The sequence below is a fragment of the Delphinapterus leucas genome, chromosome 10 (assembly GCF_059928025.1).
Source record: "Delphinapterus leucas isolate spDelLeu-1000000601 "Yukka" chromosome 10, BTC_Dleu_Yukka2, whole genome shotgun sequence".
In the NCBI taxonomy this organism is placed as follows: Eukaryota; Metazoa; Chordata; class Mammalia; order Artiodactyla; family Monodontidae; genus Delphinapterus; species Delphinapterus leucas.
In genome coordinates this window covers 50,291,270-50,303,636 of record NC_143138.1, presented here as the reverse complement: position 1 = coordinate 50,303,636, position 12,367 = coordinate 50,291,270, and the positions used below count along the sequence as shown (strand labels likewise).

At 38.1% G+C, this 12,367-nt stretch overlaps 1 protein-coding gene across 8 annotated transcripts in view; it reads right to left on the bottom strand.

Annotated features, from left to right (window-relative positions):
* RBMS3 (RNA binding motif single stranded interacting protein 3) overlaps nt 1-12,367 on the bottom strand; it is a 716,964-nt gene that overhangs the window by 427,436 nt on the left and 277,161 nt on the right. The gene's annotated exons all lie outside the window — the stretch shown is intronic.

Below are 12,367 nucleotides of genomic sequence, written 5' to 3'. Positions count from 1 at the left end.
CACTGATGCACAAGTATCATTGGGTGAATACAACAGAGCTCTTAGTGGTCATCAATTATCCATGAGCCATCCTCGACTCCCAGTCTCCATTGCAGTCAAATTGACACCACGTGATGGGTTCTGGCCAATAGACTGTGAGCAGAAATGATGTGTGTTACTTCCAGGCCAAGAAGATAAAGCTCCAGGGATGCCCTCCATTTATTTCTTCTCCTGGCTGCTATCACCTTGGATGGCATTTGCTGAAATGTGCAGGGTTGCCAGATAATGTACAGGACTCTCATTTAAACTTAAATTTCAGAAAAATTGTTAACAATTTTTCAGGTAAGTATGTCCCAAATATTGCATGGGGCATACTTATACTAAAATTATTATAAAAAATTATTATTCTATTGAATATTATACTGTAAATTATCTACTCTATACATCCATAGTACTATAATACTATACAAAAGATGTTATACACTATATGCTAAGTTATTATACTATTACGCTATTTCTGTTTGGATACTGAAAACATATACTATTATTGTACTAATTTTTTTTAAAATATTGAACTTCAGATAAAAAGAAAATACTTTTTAGTGTAACTATGTGCCAAGTATTGCATGGGACATACTTAGACGAAAGGAAGGAAGGAAGGAAGGAAAGAAGGAAGGAAGGAAGGGAGGGAGGGAGGGAGGGAGGGAGGAAGGGAGGGAGGAAGGGAGGAAGGGAGGGAGGGAGGGAGGGAGGGAGGGAGGGAGGGAGGGAGGGAGGGAGGGAGGGAGGGAAGGGAAGGGAGAATGAAAGAAAGAACACGTCTGAAGTAATGCATAGCAGCATTTTCTGTGACAAGGCAGAGATTTAACTAAGTGTTTTAGGGTCCTTTTACTTCTTTGATAAATATAAATTGTCATATCATATGTGATTTTTTTTCCAAAAGACATTCTAAACTGTTTAAGGATTGTGGATTTTGTTAGCCCTTTTATAGTGCTTCATAGTTTTCTTTTCTGTTTTTACTTCAAACTGAGTTCAGAAAATGTCAACTTTTGCCTAGTACGTGCAGCAGGACTTTGGTTTATCTTTTGATAGTAACACTCAGCTCTAATCCAGGGCTTGACAGACACGCCTCTCAGAGATCCAGGAAAAAACGTGGTTTTAAACCTGTTTGTTCCCCTCCTGCCACGTGGTGGATTATCTCAGAAACTCTCCAACACCCAGAGGGGGGATATTGCCCAGAGGATTCTTTCTCACCATGACCATACTGAAGCTTTATCATTTTTCTTAAACTTGAATCATTTAAAAATATTTTTATTGCTTCTGAAAATTCTTATTATTAAATTTTACCTTTACCAAAGATGGTGAATGGTATTTTATACATGACTTAAGAGATTCTCTGATCTTTTTATAAAAGGCAAGAAAAGAAGCTAGTCTTTGACATAAATGCCCCTCAGGAATGGTAAAATAAGAGGAAGAGAGAATTATTCAAACATTACAACTAACTGTCAGCCAACCTAGAAATGGCTCAACACTTATTAGAGGGAACAGAGTGGTTACCAGGGAGAAAACTGTCACCTCTCTTGCCATGTAAAAATCGGGTATGTTAATTCCTGATTTGGGGCAAAGAATACCACCTACTTATTAGAGTAAGTGACAGGCAGTTGGCTAGGTGAGGCTGCACTTTTAGGGATCTGAGCTGAGAATACATTTTTGTAAGTTTTTCACATTTGGGTGGTACTTAAAGCCACATTTTATATTCATTTAGTGCTTAGCAGTATGAAATTTAAGCCCACCCACTTAAAGCAAGTACAGGTAAACTTGGAGGTAAACATGGGGATAAACTTGGTCAGGCAATGTTCATGTCCCTGCAAGCACAAAACTATGTAGTTTTCTATCTGTTTCCCAGCTTGTTTCCCTGAGATCATGGGCAAGAGCAGGCAAATGAGGGGAGATCAGTTGCTGGAATCTGCATTAGAGTAATAATGCAATTTGGCATAGTAGGGAAACACTTCCGAGAAACTTCACAGATTGTGAAGAAATTGATCTCTATGGCAAATGGAGATGAGCCCAAGTCTGCATCTCTACTGCTTCTGAAAGAAATATTATGGGTGTGGATAGAAGTTTTCTGCTCCCAGGCATCAACCCAGACCATGGCCCTGTGTAAGTGTACTGCCATGAAGAGTGCTGTTGGTGGGAATGTAAACTGGTGCAGCCACTATGGAGAACAGTACGTGGAGGTTCCTCAAAAAAATAAAAATTGAGCTACCATATGATCCAGCAATCCCACTCCTGGGCATACCTGAAGAAAACCGTAACTCAAAAAGATACATGTCCCCCAGTGTTCACAGCAGCGCTATTTACAATAGCCAAGACATGGAAGGAACCTAAATATCCATCAACAGAGGAACGGATAAAGAAGATGTGTATATATATACAATGGAATAGTACTCAGCCATCAAAAAGAATGACATAATGACATTTGTGGCAACATAGATGGACCTAGAGATTATCATACTAAGTGAAGTAGGCCAAAGACAGATATCATATGATATTGCTCATATGTGGAATCTAAAAATAAAAAATGATACAAACGGACGTAGATACAAAACAGAAATAGACCCACAGACATAGAAGATAAACTTATGTTTACCAAAAGGGAAAGGGGGGAGGAGAAGGGATAAATTAGGAGTTTGGGATTAACATATACACACTACTATATATAAAAGAGATAACCAACAAGGACCTACTATATAGCACAGGGAACTCTATTCAATATTTTGTAATAACTTATAAGGGAAAAGAATCTGAAAAAAACAGATATATAGGTATGTATATCTGAATCACTTTGCTGTACACCTGCAACTAACACAACATTTTAAGTCAACTACACTTCAAATAAAAAAAAGTCCACCCTGCCTGCATACAATTCTTGGTTCACAGGTCTACCAGCTCAGCAGTCTCCAACCTTTTTGGCACCAGGGACCGGTTTCATGGAAGACAATTTTTCCACGGACCGGGGTGAGGGGATGGTTTTGGGATGATTCCAGTGCATTACATTTACTGTGCACTTTATTTCTATTATTATTACATTGTAATATATAATGAAATAATTATACAACTCACCATAATGCAGAATCAGTGGGAGCCCTGAGCTTGTTCTCACTTGCCACTCACTGATAGGGGTTTGATATGAGTCTGCAAACAATTGATTTATTATGGTCTCTGTGCAGTCAAACCTCTCTGCTAATGATAATCTGTATCTGCAGCCGCTCCCCAGCGCTAGCATCACCACCTCAGCTCCACCTCAGGTCGTCAGGCATTAGATTCTCATAAGGAGCACGCAACCTAGATCCCTCACATGCGCAGTTCACAGTAAGGTTCCTGCTCCTATGAGAGTAACGCGGCTGCTGATCTGACAGGAGGCGGAGCTCAGGTGGTAATGTGAGTGACGGGGAGCGGCTGTAAATACAGATGAAACTTTGCTTGCTAGCCGGCCGCTCACCTCCCGCTGCGCGGCCCGGTTCCTAACAGGGGGTTGGGGACCCCTGTACTAGCTGACTGAGGCAGGTAACTTAACTTCCCCAGCCTCGGTTTTCTCATCTGTAAAGTGGGGATTATAACTTTATGTGTCAAAGAGTTATGATGGAGCTATACGAGATCATATGTGTGAAGTCTTGATCCTAGAAGTCAGGGCAGATTAGGAGCACAATAAATGTCAGCTAGTAGATCTGACAGAAGCAGTCTAGATACTACTCAACGTGTTACAGACAAAACAGAAAGATTAGGTGGAACTACTGATTGTTAACAAACAAATCTGGTGCAGAATACAGAGTCAAATAGTGGAGTCAAAGGAAAAGAAGTAAATTAACTGCCTAATGGGAACTTCAATAAAGGTGGTACATAACCAAATTAAAGAAAGAGAAAATTCTGTAGTCATATATATCAGAGAAAGTATAAAGCAAAGCTCTCCTTCCAGTTTGTCATGTGGGAAGCACTTATTCCTGTTTCTAGTCACTTTATCTTTAAGGAATAATGGAAATAAAAATATCCCCTTTGCAATGTACTAGGAACTATGGCCTATGGACATGGAAATATTTAAATGTAATTTAGCTGAAATGAAGACTCAAACTTTAAGGTATTTAAAAGTTAATTTAAAATACTTGAGTAGTTGTTTTAGAATGTTTTTTCTTTTCACTGTGAATGAAACCCAAAGAAAAAAGACAGAGGCATGCAGGTGAGACAAAGGGAGGCTGCTTGAAGGATGAGTGTGGCTAAACCTTGGACCACACCTACAGAGAAGAAGATGAAGTTTCCCTCCCTCAAATTCTTTAAGGAATAAACAATTACCTCTTGTGAATAATTCCAAAGGAAACCTGAGAAAAGGTCTGTGATTCTCCATTAGCAAATATAACTGAACAGTCAAGTATTCAAGAATTTTAATGACTTTGAACTTTGGGCATGTGTGGCATTCCCAAGGTCTTGTCATTTTTGATAACACTTGGAGAAAAACAGAGTAACATTTCACTTTCCAGAACACAGTGTAAACCAGCAATTAAATCAAAAGGAGCTCCAAGGAACTAAAAGACAAGGCACAGAGTTCATGTATAAAAACCCAGGTACTTGATACCTAGATGACCAGATTCTATTTATTCTTATTCTACTCAAAGTTAAAATGAGCTTTGATTATCTGATTTTCAAATCCTGAGCAGATTAGATGTCATGAATTAGAAGGAGATCAAGGGGCCACAAGGCTGGTAAAAGGAACAGATTCCAAACGCCCAGGAGGCTGGAGCTCCTTGTGTAGGACAAACATTCCAATGACCACAAAGCCCCCCAGAGTTAGCCTTGTATTAAAGCAGAATAAAGTCTAATAATCCTAAATCACTCTGAGAGTTTATTTTTATTTGGCATATTCACTTTTAAAAAGCAATCCAATTTGAGAAAGATTTTCATTATGAATAGTTAACTTTATGGTTTGAAACAATAGTATGTTTTGTTCCCAAAAGGGTAGACCCATAGCTTTGGAAGCCCACGTATCCATAATAATTCATTTCCTGCAAGTCCCAAGTAACTATAGCATTGACCGCCGAATAGAACTACCCGAGTCAGTTATAATTTCTGTGACGATACTCATTTTTTTGTGTAACATACTCCTCAATTATGGAAGTGAAAATTATTGACCAGTTGGAAAGCACAAAAAATGAGGAAAATATATACTTTTATCTTTAGCATCAATGTTTGAGACAGTACTATGGCAATCTTAGATTTTTTAGATCTATTTTCTCATGAATCTCAATAACCATGCAATTTAACATTTTTATTTTATAGATGGAAGAAAACCCGGAAGGTAACAGAGGTCACAGAACTTGACCAAGGATACAAAGCTGGGTACGAATCCAGGTTGGCGGGAACTGCTCTGCCTCCCGGTCAGCCTGCGCCTCTACTGACCACAGGGACAAAGTCGACCAGAGTGAACCACCTGCTACTTATTTTCCTCTTTCTAATATGACATTTATCAAAGCAATACTGAAAAAACCCAAAGCTTGTAATTTGGAAATATAAATCTACCCAGAGTACTGTTTTTAACCACCAAATTCAAACTTGCTGGCTTCTAAGCTCCACTAACCAAATTAAGAACACTTCTTCTAGAATTTTCTGCCAGAAAAAACTCTGGCCTCTCCCAAGGAGCTTCCTCAGTTGGAATAAGGATATTGATGTCCCTTATTTGCGTCCCTTTCTGTTTGGGTTACCAGGCGGCTTAGCATTCAATAGTAGTCTACACTTCTTTCCACTTCCTGTCAATGCTCTTGGTTTTTCTATTTCTAGTTCAAGTTTATTCTATTCATTGTAAAGCATTTTTTTTTGCAAGTCACCTCAAATCTTTTATGGGAAAATCCTGGGTACATCATTGTACAGAGGTTGAGACAGTTTATGTGTCCGTGTACTTGACTGAACATAAATGCTCCAGTACCTGGTTGACTATCTATGAATTCACGTTTATCTGTATTCACCTTCCTCAAGTAACACCCAAGCATTTATAAGGGGTTAACATCATAGGTACAGCCTATTTTCCTAAGTATCATAGATCTTAAGTATCACAGATCCTAAGTATCCTAAGTATCACAGATATCATAATTATCTGCCCCCTGATTTTCAAATGTTGTAAAACTTTGATGCATACACACAAATACACAAACCAAACAGAAGACTTGAAACACTTGCCAATGCGATGTGTTCACAGCCAGTCATGACTTGTGATGTGAAGATGAAAATAGAAAAAGATTCAAACTCATAGTGTGAGAGGCACAATTTGCTCTTATGAGGGCTCCTGAGTATTCCTGAGAAGATGGTACAAGACTTTCTGGAAACAACTTTCATCCAAGAAATTTAGTTTAAGGTATTTTGGTAACTTTTTAGGATTTCATTGTATTCACTAGCATACACTGACTTGAAATTGCTGTTGCCAAGGGGTCAGATTTGGAAGCCAGAATGTTCTTCTATTAAAATACTTATTCTTTCCAAGTACAATAAAATAGTATTTCACCTAGTAAACAGCCTTTGGGGCCAAAGTTAAGGTCCCGATAAACCATTTCAAATTCCACTTGAAATGAAAACATGCCAGTGGTCCATTCTGCCAACTTAAATATATTTTCAAATTGGGAAAAAGAGAAATTATTTGCAAATGTTACAGGGATAGTGATTCAGTGATGAATAATCTAGACACGTCATCTTTTTACTAGAAAAGCTGTCACTTTCCGCCTGTGTCAGTTTTGTCTTTCTTACCTCTTATCCTGTTCTCCCCTCAGCAAAAGATCTAGAAACACCTTTTTAAATTAATACAATACCTAATCCAAATCTATTTGGAAAAATAAATTTGAAAAATTTAGGGAAGCTGTCATTCCTTGTATTTCCAAGAAAGGGAGTACATATTATAACAAGTTTGAAATAAGAATTATTTTCCTTTTCCCTGCCTTTTAGCGTTATGGACTGCATGTTTGTATCCCCCCAAAATTCTTATGTGATAGCCCTAAGCCCCAATGGGATGGTATTAGGAGATAGTGCCTTTGGGGTATAATTAGGTCACGATGAGGTCATGAGGGTGGAGCCCCCATGATGGGAATTAGCATCCTTTTAAGAAGAGAAAGAGGCTAGAGCCAGCTGTCTCTGCCACATGAGGACACACCAGAAGACAGCCACCTGCAATCCAGGAAGAGTTCTCTCACCAGACACCAAATCCGCCAGTACCCTGACCTTGGGCTTTATAGCCTCTAGAAATGTGAGAAATAAATGTCTGTTGTTTAAGCCTCCCAGTCTATGGTATTTTTGTTATAGTAGCCCAATCTGACAAGGACGAATACTCTTTCCAGAACCTACAGGTTGTGAAAGTGTTGGTACAATACTTTTAAAGTCATTTCACACTGAATCTCTGAGATACACTGACCAATACCTTTGAGTCCAGCCCAATCCTCATATTTCTGATGAGCACCTGGACTCAGGGGAGAAACTGCTTTTTTCATTCTAAGTGGTAAGAGAGGCAGGTGCAGAACACGATGATTCATTTTCTCTCTCTTTCTATGGTAATTCAGGGTGGCATCACAGTGAGGTTAACAAATTGACCTGGCCAGAGAGCATGTCACTCACACACTCTGGGCTGCTTGGAGTATGCAGCTCACTTCTGCAGCACAGCTGGGCAGCCCCTAATGTATGAGGCTGGGAAGCTCTTCTGACACAGCTCCAAGGCTTCCTAAGCCCTTGCAAGGTCACAGTGGTGAAATATGACAGAGATCGTGGCACAGTTAAACCAGCATATGTTCCAAATCAGTGACTATCAGAACAGAACATGTAACTACAACAAAACTGACACAACATGTGGTGCAAATGCTGAGAAAAGTAAAGAGAAGCAATATTAATGATCAGTCAGTAATCCTGGAAGAGATTCTTTTTTTGGTGGCTAGTCTGAAAAAATTAAATATGCCAATCTAGCATATTGTAAATGTTAGTGTCACTTGGTTATTGAAACACACACACACACACACACACACATACACACACACACACAACTGCTTTCCCTTAAATGCCATACTTCCTATTAACGAGATTACCATAATGACTGCCTAGATCCTACTCTGTGTGTGTGCATGCCTACCAAGAGATTTGTGGCATTGCCAGTTGCAGATATTCTCTATTTGGGAAAGTAATACACATCAGAAAGAAATTTGAGACTACCAATGATGTTAACTGGTCAGGTCTTTTGTTCCCACTTGTTAAGAGGTTCGGAGGTCATTCCTTGGCAGGACTATTTATGTCTAGCTAATTCTGTAGTAATTCCAAACTTCAGATGAGAATTAAAGAGGAATAAGATTAGTACACTTTGTAAACTATTAGAGCAACTATTTGTTGCTTATTATCAAAGGTTTATAATCAAACGTTGCTGATACGTCAAACCAGTAGACTACGTATAAACCAGAAGTAGATCACTTTGCTAATCCAAGAGAAATAACTAAGTAGAATCCTTCTTTGGATTTTAAATCAGCTCATCAGATGAGTCATGCAATCCAAACCCACCACACTGGATGCCTCTTGATCAGTTGCAATTCAACTGCTATTTACTAGAAATAAATTTAAAAAGAAAGAGCAACGACATCAACCATTAATCTTATACCTAAATGCCTTATTAGATATGCATCTGTTTTATGGGGCCATGAATGCTTTTGCCTAGCGCATCAAGGGAAAGCTTGTGGAAGGAACAAGGATACAGCCTAGGTTTGTCAAAGTTCAGCTCTGAGGACTCCAGATCTGAAGAAATGCCATTATCCTGAATCTTCAGAGATCTCCAGAGGATAGAAAAAGCTAACCAGAAGAACTGCATATTCAAAGGGCAAAATGAACTTACTGGAGATGGCATTTAGTTCCTCTTTAACCATTGCCAAAGAATTTTAACACTGTCATGCAATGAAATGCTTTTAATGGAAGTGATCTTAAGATTCAGCAAATGAGATTACAGAGTGATACATTTACAGTCATGAGAACAAACTGTCAAGATGAAAACAATCATTCAGTGACACTTGTAAAATCAGGATATTCTCATCGTCATCTAGAAAACAAATATTTTTGCTATATAAAGAGGGTGTGTTTTATTGCTTAAATTCAAAATTGCTCTGAAAACCCCTAAGGAAAGTTAGCAAAATGTATGAACCCCTTTGTCTGACAATGAAATGTCCTTAATAGGGAATCACTAGGTAAATGATCTTGTATGTTGTGTGCTAAATTGCTTCATTATTTGCAGTCGGTTTCATTCATAGGAATAAAATACACCTTTGATATTTAGCTTGGCAGTTTCCATAAAATCAGCTGCCAACATACATCATCATGTTGACTGGATTTTTATTTTCTCGATTTGTGCTGGGCTTTCTTTTCTTCAGATACTTCCACTGAATCAATAATCCCTCTCATCAAAAAACTTTTAACTAATTAAAGTATTACAGTTATAATTCTTCACCAAGTTTGCCTGATGACATATAATATGAGTGAATAATATGTCAACTGTACTGCTAAAAGCCCTGGAACCATACTCAAAGGGTGATGGATAATCAAGTCTTGTTTAAAGTATAATTAATTTGTCACCACCTAGAAGATTTGAAATAAATTCTTCTAAATTCCCAGTGCTAAATATCTTCATGATCCAAGAGGTTAAACTCATTCCAGCAAAATCTATAAAACTGAAATTAGTCATCTAAAATCTCTTAATGCTAATTCAAGATGCACAGAATCTTTAGAAAACATGTTCTCACATTGAACAGATGTGGGTCATCTCCCACCTATGACATGTCTATAAGAAAGACAACATTTACATTGTTTTTTCCCTATTATGGAGTATGAACTTATATGTAATTACAAAATGAGATATTTCATAAAAGGAGGTGAACTCGTGGCCTTGTTTCACTGAGCCACTTCTTAGTTGCCCACTTTGTGAGACACAGGGATCCAGCCAGACTTTCCTTTCTGTCTGCAGAAACTTTAGATTTCTTGTTTAAAGATAATCAGTTGGGTTCAAAAGTAGAATGTGCTACTATTTACAATAGCCAAGACATGGAAGCAACCTAAATGCCCATCAACAGATGAATGGATAAAGAAGATGTGGTACACATATACAATGGAATATTACTCGGCCATAAAAAAGAATGAAATAATGCCATTGGCAGCAACATGGACAGATCTAGAGATTATCATACTAAATGAAGTAAGTCAGAGAGAAAAAGACAAATATCATGTATCACTTATATGTGGAATCTAAAAATTGATACAAATGAACTTATTTACAAAACAGAAACATACTCACAGACTTAGAAAACACACTTATGGTTACCAAAGGGGAAAGGTGGGTGAGAAGGATAAATTAGGAGTTTGGGATTAACAGATACACACTACTATATATAAAACAGATAATCAACAAGGTCCTACTGTGTAGTACAGGGAACTCTACTCAATATTCTGTAATAAACCTAAATGGGAAAAGAATTTGAAAAAAGAATAGATATACATATATGTATAACTGAATCACTTTGCTGTACACCTGAAACTAACACAACATTGTAAATCAACTATACTTCAATGTAAAATAAAAATTAAAAAGTAGAATGTGCTGGCAGGTAAAAGCTTGCTAAGGGTGTGGATGGACAATGACCTTTGTTCCCAGACAGGGCAACATGTGCTGCGTCTACAGTTGACAGGTGATATTATGTGAAGATGGATCATATCATGGTAAGATAGGAAACAAAACTCCAAGGTCCAAGGACAGTGGCCCGGTCTCTTCTTAATTTAAGAACTGGAGTTAACTGCTCTTCCATTGACATCCCCACCAATAAAAAATAAAAACATGAAAGTATAGCACATATGAGAGACCTAAAGAATGACCCATAATGTTTATCAAGAAACCCTTGGTAAATACTTGCTTGGGGTTTTAATCACAGGACATAGAATGCTCGACAGAATGAATAGATTAGAAACAGACTTTTTTAATCTCCATAGTGAGAACTGAGCAAAAGTAGAAGCTCCAAAAGGGGTATTTAATAGATGATAGTAGTTTTTAAAAAAAACTGCATAAAATGATACTGGCATGAGGATATCTCATCCAACCACATGGGCCTAAATGTTTCCAGCATGGGGTGACTTCATGATTGACTGGCATAAAATACAACCATTTAAAAACTCAAAATCAGACAAAGGCACCTGAGAGAAAAGTCATCAGAAGCCTTCAAGGTAGTAACTTTAAAAATAAAATCTAAATAGAAGTCCCCAAATCCGGAGAGTAAACTTGTATAGGTAACCAGTGACTTAATTCACACAAAATATTTTTAGGAGCCATGCTTCTCTGGTTTTTGTCATGGCACAATGTGAAATCTAGAAGGTCAAAGACAAAATGCACTTTATTACTTCCCATTAGAGTGACACTGATGTGCTGCGCACTATCAATTATTTTTATTTCTTACAGGATCACACTCATTTTTTAAGAGCTTCGAAATTTTTCTCAATAAAAACTGTATGAAGCAATATAGTACATACAGTAGGTACAGGGGACCCAGTGCCAGAAACAGGGAGCCTGGACCCCCTACCCTCAGCTTCCCTGGATGAAGAATGGCACTAAGGCACCTCCATCAAAGCCGGAGCCCAAGCGATGCTTCTCTCAGGATGGATCAGCCTGAAAAGCATGAATTTTCTGTATAGAGATGGTCTTTCAGTCTAATCTTATTTTGTAGATGAGGAAAATGCAAGCTGAAAGAGCTAAGTAGTACCTCAAAGTCCTATATCTAACTATTAATAATAAGAGAAAGAGGGAAATGATCTAACGTTTATTGAAAGCCTGCAATATTAGCAGGCACAGTACCGGCAGGCCTACTGAGACTCAGAATGGTACTCTTTCTGCTATTCCAAGGAATATAGTAAACAGATTGGAGACCAAAATAGTCTGTGGACCAAGCTTCTACAAGAATGGACAAGCAATAGAAAAAGAGGAAAAATAGTAGGGAATTGCTACGTGACCAGAGACAGTTTACAATGGTCCCCCAATGAGCTCACCGGGCTGAGTTCAGACTCTAGTGGTCCAAGTTCTATTTTAGTTCCTAAAGTTTGTGTCCAAATTTGATAAATGCTGAGAGGCACAGAGACTTAGCATCATATTCATTACCAGGATGACATCCTGCACAAGCACAGAACTGCTTTTTCCTTGCTGCCTCAGCAAGAACACTTGAGATGCTCAAACACCAAGGGAAGGACACTTATTAACAACAAAAACATCAGAAGCTGAAACAGAGGATGCATGGAACACTGGCATCCCTTATTCTATAAATATCCTGGTAAAGAAAATTCAGCTCCAAGAGACATCACAGGT